The sequence below is a fragment of the Pelmatolapia mariae genome, linkage group LG8, assembly GCF_036321145.2.
Source record: "Pelmatolapia mariae isolate MD_Pm_ZW linkage group LG8, Pm_UMD_F_2, whole genome shotgun sequence".
Classification (NCBI taxonomy): domain Eukaryota; kingdom Metazoa; phylum Chordata; class Actinopteri; order Cichliformes; family Cichlidae; genus Pelmatolapia; species Pelmatolapia mariae.
The window spans coordinates 13,731,889-13,740,747 of record NC_086234.1 but is presented as its reverse complement, the minus strand read 5'-3'; the positions used below and the strand labels follow the sequence as shown (position 1 = coordinate 13,740,747).

General features: G+C 41.3%; 2 non-coding genes across 2 annotated transcripts; both read left to right on the top strand.

The window, feature by feature from the left end:
* Positions 1-7,219: 7,219 nt before the first annotated feature.
* Positions 7,220-7,302, top strand: trnal-cag (transfer RNA leucine (anticodon CAG)). The gene has a single exon. It is a non-coding gene; the product is annotated as a tRNA-Leu (tRNA).
* A 1,180-nt stretch (positions 7,303-8,482) lies between these two features.
* Positions 8,483-8,565, top strand: trnal-cag (transfer RNA leucine (anticodon CAG)). Its single transcript has one exon. It is a non-coding gene; the product is annotated as a tRNA-Leu (tRNA).
* Positions 8,566-8,859: the final 294 nt, after the last annotated feature.

Here is an 8,859-nt window from a genome sequence, read left to right as displayed (position 1 = left end):
GATATTGGTGATTAGAACCCAGTGTTTTAGTCTTTTCCGTTTTTTTCCTGATAAGTTTATTTTATAGTTTAATTTTATGTCTTGGATCTATTTTTATGGGTTGCTCTGGTTTTAAAAACAAATTTAAAGCTCTTACTGGTCATTAACACAAATGCAGCGTTTACCTGTACAGGGATTGACCACTAGAGGGCCTTTTACTCAAGGTTTACATTCATCAGCAACTTCCTTGTCAAATGCTAAATGCTGATCAGATTAAATAGGATTATCAAGGGACAATACATTTTGTTCTTAATATCATATTATTTCATTTATCATGTCTTTTCTATGATTCATATTTTATCCCATGTGAAAGAGCCTTTCACATGGGATTTAGTAAATTGTAAGTAAATTGTAACTCATGCAGTTGTAACCCCTTTAAACACTCTTTCGTGTCTTGTAGGAAATGGAATACCAAATGAACTGACTAAAGTGGGTGCCTGTAAAAATTCCTGAGGTTCTTCTGCCCACTGGTGCTGCTGCAGCTGATTTCTATCAACAAGAGGTGGGATCACCTGCAAAAAGACTGCAATTTTTGGTTTTTGGGCCTTTCCCCTCTGAAGAAGCCAAACAGTGGACTGAAACTGAGTTTGGGTCTCATTTTGATTTGTGGTCACTGTACCAAAAATGTGGTTCATCATAATTATGGAACATTTAAAGATGCAGTTATATTTCTTATTGACATCACTGGAAATTGTGTGTGACTTCTTATGGTGGTATCAATAAAGAAGTATAATTCTTTTTAAGAATAACAAAAAGCCATTTACTATAGAGTAAACTGTGAAAGCTGCTTTAATTTAGAACAGTTACAATATTTTGTTTGATCTGATTTCTTGCAATAAATAGAGGAAATTTGCAATTCTCTAATTCTTTGTAACAGGTCCTTTGTAAATAATTCAGCTTTTGTGTAAACACCCAAGTTCATCAGATATCTGGGAAACAATGCAACAATTTACTTTAATAATTCTATAAATAAGTCTTAAATTTCAGTTAGCAGCTACTGCTCCAAACCTCGTAATAAACATCAAACAGGATTAAAACCTCAGGACAACCAAGAAAACAAGATGACGTCATTACAAAGAAAACCACACATCAATTAGAACAAGCAAATGTTCTTAAAAAGTCTCAGAGGTTGCAGGTCCTCTAAAGATCATCTTCCTCTGTAGGATAACCAAATCAATTAAATCAACTGCTGTGGTGGTGATATGAAATGCAACCTTTGCAGCCTCTGTAGCTTTCTAGTAACACATTCGCCTATTCCTATTGAAACAATGTTACATGAATAACACATTTATATCTCTTTAAAGAGAGTCAGAACAGCATGGAGACTCTTAACCTCGTGTACCTTACAATCAAATTCTTCTCTTCATTTCAGACCATGATCTGCAGTTAACAGCCACGCTGCTCCACACATCCAACATCAGCATCCGACTAGAGACTTGCAACATGTGGAAAACTGGGCTTCTTCATAACAGCTACAAGGTTAAAAAAAACAGAAGAAGAAAAATATATTAGTTACTTCAATTGTAAACTAAGAAATTAAACTAAAGACAATCTTTTGAACTTGCTGTACCATTTGCAAACGAAGCAGATTAAGGCATCCTTTACAGAATGGAGCTAGGCATCAATCTTTACTGCTGTGTGTGTGCAGTCTTTGCAGGTTCAGATAGCTGATTTACGGTCAAAGTGATGTCTTGGAGGCCTTCAAACGGCTTAATGTATTAGTCAAGTAAACTGACTTTTAATACTTTATGCATGTGTGTAGCGCAAGAGGTAGAGAGAGAGAGCGTGATTTTGACTTTACATAAATTACCTTGCTTTAGCATTTCTCCTGGAACTCCGCAAAGTCATCGTGAGAGACAGGAAAGATTTTTCTGGACTTCTGTTTCCACTAATTGGAACCTTAGGAAAGGGCATTTAATATATTTATTTAAAGTATTTGTCACGGTCCCCGTGCCTCACCGGCTGATTCCGTGTTAGGCAACATGTGTTTGTTTTTGTTCTCTCTCTCTCTCTCTCTCCCTCCCTCTCTCTCTTTATCGCTTTCCCCTGCCACGGTGGTGCTCACCGCGGGCTCCGCCCCTGGCCCACGCACCTGTGCTCATCATCACACCTGTCGCTGGTTACTACAATCAGAAGGGCTTTTTAAGATGGCAGACCTACACTACTCGTCGCTGGAACGTTGAGTCACCCGCGTTAGTGCTTCAGCAATCTGTTTAAGTCTGTGAGTTTCCCTGTGATCTAGTGCTAATTGGATTTTCTGTGTGTGTGCGTAGATTCCCCCCGGACCCGTCCCTGTACCCCCGAGTGAGCGAGAGGAGCGACTGGTGGAAAAGGAGTGGGATTGTTGAATGAAAGAGCAGAATGTGGTTTTGGACCCTTCCCCTTCCCCCCTGGAGCCCCGGACCCCTTCCCCGAGCACCTTGTATATATATATATTCACCCGGTGACACCACTGTAAATAAACGCACTCTTTTCTTTCTGCAAAGGTCTCCTGGTCTGCGCCTGAGTCCGTTTACAAAACCGTGTCAGTATTGAATAACTTTAATGGCAAAACTTAAACAGGAAACAGGTTTTGATCACACAGCTTACTTCTTGTGAAGTCCAGTATCAGAGTCAGAGAGACTTTATTTGTCCCCAAGGGGAAATTAAGATAGTATTTCATTTCCTTGGCTGTCTGTCAGGGTAATCGCCTCATCACAGCCCAAGCCAACCTTCACCTTCTATGTTAGTCCTTCAACATTGCCTTCAGCTTCCAAAAAGCCAATGATGACTGTTTTGTAAATGCTGAGCTTATCAATCACTATTTTGGCAATGTGTACCAACCTGTTAACAAAGCAGATTATTAAAAAGAACAACAAAAACAACAAAACACTCCATCTATGGTTGTAAAAAGATTGTACTAGTAAAGACAGGTTGAATATTAAACAACTAACCTTTGAAAGGATCTTGCTGAGAACAGGCTGAGCTCATATGTTGAAGTCTGAATTTCTTCCCACTTTAACTTATGAATAGAACTGAAATGGAAGATGGAGCTCTATGTGTAAAGTGTCTGAGTACTTTGATCCAAACACTTAATCATCCAGCAGAGATTGTAGCAGCAGTTTGTTGCTCCTCTCAGAAGCACCAGCAGGATGACAGGTGTTGAAGGCCCGAAAGGTACGTCTCCTCACCAGCAGGAGGATGGATAGCAGTGACTTTAATGATATCACCGGATAAGCAGCGAGGATGCAGAGTTCCAGTCAGAGCATGGCGTCAACAAAAAGGGTCTGATGGTGGACACAGGGGCAACTTCGCATATTGTTGCAGATATTATGAAGTTCAGAAAATTCGACGACAGCTTCCAGCCCAAGACACACTACGTAGAGTTGGCTGACGGCACTAAGTGCACTGGAGTTGCAGAGCAAAGAGGGGAGGCAGAGTTTTGCTTGATGGACAGCAGGGGGCAGTGCCACAAAACAACCTTGAAACAGGCACTGTACATTCCATCATATCCACAAGACATCTTCTCTGTAAAAGCAGCTACCTCCAATGAAGCAACTGTGATCTTCAAGCAAGGAAAAGACACTCTGTGACACAAAGACGGCACAAGGTTCCCAATATATGAATACAACAGACTGTACTACCTGCAAACAGTAAACACTGAAGGTAAAGACCAGTGTAAGGGTAGCTATGACATGCAAACATGGCATGAAATTCTTGGGCACTGTAATTATGATGACATTCAGAAATTACAGGGTGTTGGTGATGGTATGGCAATCAAAGGGAAAACAGATAAATCTGTCTTGCATTGTGAAGTGTGCACACAGGGAAAGTTCATTCAAACTAGAAACAGGGACCCTGATGCACGAGCCAAAACTGCCTTGGAGCTGGTACACACAGATCTATCTGGACCAGTAGACCCAGAGTCCAGAGATGGATATAGACTTGCACTATTATTCACTGATGACTATTCCAGTGCAGTGTTTGTGTATTTTCTGAAAAATAAGAGTGACACAGCAAAAGCAACACAGAAGTTTTTGGCTGATACAGCCCCGTATGGGCAGGTTAAATGTATCAGGTCTGACAATGGAACAGAGTTTATGGGAAATGAGTATCAGGCACTCCTTAGCAAAAATGGAATCAGGCATGAGACCTCAGCACCATACTCACCACACCAAAATGGTACTGCTGAACGTAATTTGCGCACACTTTTTGATATGGCCAGGTGTATGCTAATAGAGAAAGAGTTACCTAAAGAGTTGTGGACTTACGCAGTGCAAACAGCAGCTGTAGTGAAGAACAGATGCTTTAACAGACGCACAGAACAGGCACCATATTTAATGCTGACAGGAAGAAGGCCAAACCTTTCCAGGATGCAGACATTTGGGTCAGTGTGTTATGCCTACAGGCAGAACAAGAGAAAACTAGACTCAAGGTGTGAGAAAGGAATTTTTGTTGGATATGACAAGAACAGTCCAGCTTATATGGTCTACTACCCAGACAGTGGGAAAGTACAGAAGCATAGACTGATGAAGTTTGAGACCAAAACAAGAGTAGAGAGACAAACACAGACTGACATGGTGCCAGATGATGAGGGTGACTTTGAGACACAAAACAGGTCCACCAAGACTAGAGAAAAGACTGATGTGAGTACAGAACACACAGATACTCAGGAGAAGATCCCAGTAAGCATGTCTGAGATGAGCAGCCAGTCACAGGAGAATGAACTCGACTGCAAGGCTGCAAGGTACCCTTCCAGAGTGAGAAAAAGGCCTGGGTATTTAAGTGAATATGTTACTGACAAGGAGGATTGTGATCAAGTACTCACAAACATGGATTATTGTTACAGAGCAATGTGTAACATTCCCCCAAACATTCAAGGAAGCAATAACTTCATCTAACTCAGAGAAATGGGTCAGTGCAATGGATGAAGAGATGCAATCACTAAGAGAAAATGACACATTTACCTTAACCACTTTGCCCGAGGGTAAGAAGACAGTGGGGGGTAGATGGGTGTACGCAGTCAAAAACAATGTTGATGGATCTGAGAAGTACAAGGCACGTTATGTTGCTAAAGGATACAGTCAGAGGATAGGTGTGGATTATGAAGAAACATTTTCCCCTACTGCTAACCTCACTAGTATCAGAGTGTTGATGCAAAAGGCAGCACAAGAAAACATGCTTTTACATCAGATGGATGTTAAAGCTGCCTATCTTCACGCACCAATAGATTGTGAGGTATTCATGGAACAACCTGAGGGTTATGAGGTGAAATATATGATGATAACTGTGTAAAAATGTCACAAAAACAATATGTGGAAAAAATACTTGAAAGGTTCAACATGCAGGATTGTAAAGAAAGACTGACACCTTGTGAGCAAAAACTGAACTATGGTGATGATGCAGAAAAGATGAGTGATGTCAAAAGGTACAGAGAAGCAGTTGGTAGTCTGATCTATTTGGCTACATGCACAAGACCAGACTTGAGTTTTATAGTCAGTAAACTTTCACAGTATTTTACTGAGCCAACTGAAGACCAGTGGACTACAGTAAAACATGTACTGAGATATCTGAAAGGGACAACCGAGAAAGAACTGTGTTACAGGAAATGTGACAACAAAGAACTGAGGTTGTGGGCATACAGTGATGCTGATTGGGCACCTGATGTAACAGACAGACGGAGTACAACTGGTTATTGCATAAGCTTGTCTGTAGATGGTCCTTTAAGTACATGGAAAACCAAAAGGCAACCTACTGTTGCATTATCTATCTGTGAAGCTGAGTACATGGCTTTAGTTGCAACCCTACAAGAGGTTTTGTACCTAATGCAACTGTTACAAGGTATCGATGGACAAAAATATGCACCGCCAAAGGTTTATGAAGATGATCAGGGTGCAGTTGTGTTGGCGAAGAATCCTGTGACGAGACAGAGATGTAAACATGTTGACATAAAGTACCACTTTGTAAGGTCAACTGTGAGTGCAGGAAAAATAACTCTGGATTATTATTCAACAGAAGAGATGGTAGCAGATGTTATTGTAGCAGATTTCAAACGGTTGACTGCTTTGTGACGACAGACACAGACTGGCTGGAAACTGGATTTATTTCTAAAAGACAAAGTGCAGCAGCAAAATCATTGTCACACAGCAACAGCAGGCCTCTCCTCATCCCAGTGTGGAGTCCATGCAGCTCTGCTCACAATATACAAAGGAAAATACAATCTATCAAAACAATGGTGTGGTTTCTCTCAACAGCCACTTTAAAATCAAATGTAATAGTGGGGTAAAACAGAGACAAATATGAAGCAAGGTGTAGCCAAAAATAAGCCACTAATAGTAACTTGTAATATTTAAATCCCCACTAAGATGGATCAATTACACAATACATATTCAAACAACTTTAACTTTTCCCAACATGGCTGAAAATACTATTCAGTGTGCAGCCTCAGATCATGAACTCATTATACACATAAAACAAAACCTATACATTTACACATACCTAAAAGACAAAGTGCAGCAGCAAAATCAGTGTCACACAGCAACAGCAGGCCTCTCCTCATCCCTGTTTAGCGCAAGTAAGGAACACATAAACGGATGGTGTAACAGATAAAAGGCAGTTCCAATTACTATTTTCCTCGTTCAAAGTAATCAAAAGCACTTTGGGAGCTTTTAGCCAAAAGAACTAATACTTATTAAAGAAAAATACACCAAATTTAAATGTATAATTTAGTACAGGGAGAGGAGCTACAGAAAGTGTGCCTTACCAGTGTGGAGTCCATGCAGCTCTGGCTGGGAACCCCCACCACCCTCACCCCCCACCCTCCTTGACCAACTGGATCTCAGCCTGCAAAAATACATAGATCTAAACCTAAAATCTCACAAATGTGCATTAGATGTGAAGTAGAAGTCAGTTCCTTTCTGTACTGCAACTTGGTCACATTCATTTATCAGATAGTTGAAGAAATGTCTCATCACTCATCCAAGTGACTTCTTCAATCTCAGCTGAATGCAGGTTTCCTTATAAACAGGACATTTGCATAGAGACCAAAACTGTCATGTTTTTGTCTGTAGACACCCTCGTTGTTTTTAAAATATGTGTTGGTCAGGCAGAGGTGGAATAGTCTGCCAATCTGATCAGTTGTAAAGGTGTCTTGATCTGCTAGCCTGTCATGTGGATTCTGTATCAAGACAAGCACAAATGTGTCAGGATGGCCGAGCGGTCTAAGGCGCTGCGTTCAGGTCGCAGTCTCCCCTGGAGGCGTGGGTTCAAATCCCACTCCTGACATCACTTGTTTGCTAAACAGAAGACTGAAATTTTATGAGATGTCTTCCTCCAATAAAGAAGTTGCCACCAAATGGCAACTGCTTTGATAAGTTATGAACTTGAAATCTGGTTTAGTTAGTGTCGGGGGTGCTGTAGTAAGGGTCACCTACCTGGTTGGTGATGGGATGCTTTAAACTACATGCCAAATATCCTTGTGCAAGATACTGACCTCAAGTACCTCTCTCATGCATCTATCGGAGTCTGAATGTTCCGCAAAATCAATTGTTCCAGAATGTTCCGCAAAATCAATTGTCTGGAACAAAATCTATTGTTCCAGACAGCCAAATTCACTCCAGATACAGACTGCTCCGTTACATCTATGTCCACTGTGAATGACCATCTTTGAACAGAGGTGGTGGCATAGGGCACCAACTGTCTGACATCTATAATCCAGTGCTGAGATACCTTCTCAGAAGCCTTAACGCCCACTCACATCCTGGGCCATTTGACCTCAGGAAATCACATTATGGGTTGAGGCTAGGTTGAGCTCACCCGAATCCTTGGCTGATTGTGACCTACACCCGTTTTCACACCTTGGCTCGCGTCATTAGAGAGAGGATCATTAGGGGGTCCCTAGTCCCTCTTGGGCGGACACTCCCATAGGCCTTAAATCTGGGACTATCCACCATTTGACCCTAGAACTAAAGAAGCTTCTCGGATGAGAGGTGAAACGTCTTCAAGCAACTTAAAGAAGTTTTCAAGCTCCTTAGACTGCAGTGACCTGGATGACTGAGAACCTTCACAGACATCCATTACAACTTCCTTGACCAACTGGATCTCAGCCTGCAAAAATACATAGATCTAAACCTAAAATCTCACAAATGTGCATTAGATGTGAAGTAGAAGTCAGTTCCTTTCTGTACTGCAACTTGGTCACATTCATTTATCAGATAGTTGAAGAAATGTCTCATCACTCATCCAAGTGACTTCTTCAATCTCAGCTGAATGCAGGTTTCCTTATAAACAGGACATTTGCATAGAGACCAAAACTGTCATGTTTTTGTCTGTAGACACCCTCGTTGTTTTTAAAATATGTGTTGGTCAGGCAGAGGTGGAATAGTCTGCCAATCTGATCAGTTGTAAAGGTGTCTTGATCTGCTAGCCTGTCATGTGGATTCTGTATCAAGACAAGCACAAATGTGTCAGGATGGCCGAGCGGTCTAAGGCGCTGCGTTCAGGTCGCAGTCTCCTCTGGAGGCGTGGGTTCAAATCCCACTCCTGACATCACTTGCTTACTAAACATAAGACTGAAATTTTATGAGATGTCTTCCTCCAATAAAGAAGTTGCCACTAGATGGCAACTGCTTTGATAAGTTATGAACTTGAAATCAGGTTTAGTTAGTGTCGGGGGTGCTGTAGTAAGGGTCACCTACCTGGTTGGTGATGGGATGCTTTAAACTACATGCCAAATATCCATGGGACCCACAACATAAAGGGTTTACAGATTTTGGAAGCCACACAATGTGATCTCATCAAATGAAATTCTGCATAAAACTGTAAGATGCTTTGGATGAAAGC